Below are 2,129 nucleotides of genomic sequence, written 5' to 3'. Positions count from 1 at the left end.
AACCTTAACAAGATAAAGCAAACAATCTAATTTAAAATAGAAGAGAGGAGCAAATCCTACTGTGCTGTTCAAAGGACAGCCTCTCGGTTTCTATTTGCTAGCTTGCTTTAATTGTTTTTATATCTCAAAAGAGATTGACTCTAGAATTCTCTACATTAATCCCATAACATGAAAATACAAAAATATAAACCATTCCTGAATGGAAGTGTAATCCACTTTTAATTGGATTACTATACTTATGTTGGGGGAGGTGGATGCGGTGTACAAATCACTCAGTAGCTTTCACAAGCTTGGGTTCAATATGCCTCTCTTTTTGTTGTTGAATTGAAGATGTTTGGCTCTATATATTTTTTCCACAATATGCCTCTCGAATGAGGATAAGACTTCAGTTTGACAAGATGAGGCTGAGGGATCTGGGCTGCGGGAGCAGGCCGGTGTGTGGAGCCAGGGCAGAGAAGTCCCCCCACCGGGAGCCAGAGCACCTGGAGAAGTTCGTGGAGAACATCTGGAGGTTTGGCATCATCATCAGCGACGTCCAGCTCAGCAGCAGGGCTGGGCTCGATTAGAAATGGAAATTTATCGTCACTGGCTTACAGGACTTTGATAAGAGCAGACAGCCTCTTCATGGCATTATGTACTGTTGGAAGTTTCTGAGTACCTCCATCAAGGTCAAACCCCCAGCTTTACACCAGAGTGACTGAAGAGGGGCCTGGCCCCAAATGAACAGGCTTCTATGCAAGATGGACCCCATGAAGAATGTAAAAAGTCTCTCGACACAAGAACTTTCCAAGATGTTCCCAGAAGACATGACCAGGTATCGGAGCATCGGAGGGAAGGATAACCCCACTTTGTAGTCGTCGTCTGAGGAGCGGAACCAGGCTGGTGACCTCTGACTGTGTCACCGGCTTCCCTGCTCATGAGCTGCCTGCAGCGTCATCATCAGCGGCCCAAGGTGGCTAAGATGTCCTTAACCCATCATCTCCTCCTGGGGTGTGTGCAGGGTGGCGCAGCCATCACGTGAATGCTGACCCACAGAGACCCCCAGGACACAGAAGAACTCCCCCACCGGGGTCCAAGGCAGGGCAGACTCCCACATCTTTCTCCCTCTGCCTACCACAGACCTCTCAGTAGCTGGGTGCTTCTCACTGCACCACCACCAGGTCTCCAGAGAAGAGAGCCCAGAAAATCCTTCTGGAGATGTGAAACGCGATTTGTGAATTAAAACTTAAAAAGCAAACTTGCAAACAAAACAAATGAGGTGACTCAGAAGTAAACAAGCACCTTTGTCAGTAGTGAAGGAAGATTCAAGAGCTCTGGATGAGACATTATCAAAGAGATTAATAAAGGAAGGTAGGGAAATTGAAGGTAGGAAGGCAAGGAGGGAAGAGAAAGGATACACTGTTGGAAAAGTAAGTGATTTTAACATTATTTCTAAGAAGGACTGATTGAATGGTATGTTTTTCTACATGTTAAGAATCCTTGATGAAATGGAATTACTAATTATGTAAGTGGGTGTGTATGTATGGTAACTATAGATGATATATTTAACAAGCATCCAAATATGTATTTGAAAACAGGACTCTCACAGGTAAATCAAAGTGGGACAACAAGAGCTACTAGATATATACTTTATATTTAAAGAATACAAATATAAAACATTGCCTTTAAAATTCAAAATTGGTGTTACATATGGAGATTTTAAAGAAATTTTAAAATTTAGAATTAAATAAAGTGTGTTGTTAATTTAATATCTAGAGATAGAAAACAAAGTTTTCATTTTAGGGTGGCTGGTTAGGAGCCCTTGTGGCTTGGTGGTTTTGTGTTTGGCTGCTAAACTTAACATCAGCATTTAAAAATAACAACCTCTGCAGAAGAAATATGAGGTTATTTATTCCCATAAAGGTATCTGTCTAGGACAGCCAAAAGTTCCATCTTTCCCTAGAGAGTCACCATACATCAAAATTGAATCAATGGCAGTGAGTGTGGCAGGCCTTTGTTGTTGTTGTTATCTTTTATTATAAATTCCAATCACATTTCTATTTCTTTGCAATTTTATAGAAATATTTTATATATGGAATAAAACTTGATGGAGAATTTGAGTTTATATAAAGCATGGGAATGTAATTCAA

The 2,129-nt window shown here is 41.1% G+C and overlaps 1 pseudogene; it reads left to right on the top strand.

Annotated features, from left to right (window-relative positions):
* The first annotated feature begins 398 nt into the window (after window positions 1-398).
* On the top strand, window positions 399-854 carry LOC142439324 (mediator of RNA polymerase II transcription subunit 10 pseudogene; annotated as a pseudogene).
* The last annotated feature ends 1,275 nt before the right edge of the window (window positions 855-2,129 follow it).

The sequence above is a fragment of the Tenrec ecaudatus genome, chromosome 1 (genome assembly GCF_050624435.1).
Source record: "Tenrec ecaudatus isolate mTenEca1 chromosome 1, mTenEca1.hap1, whole genome shotgun sequence".
Lineage (NCBI taxonomy): Eukaryota > Metazoa > Chordata > Mammalia > Afrosoricida > Tenrecidae > Tenrec > Tenrec ecaudatus.
This window is presented reverse-complemented; position numbering and strand designations above follow the sequence as displayed.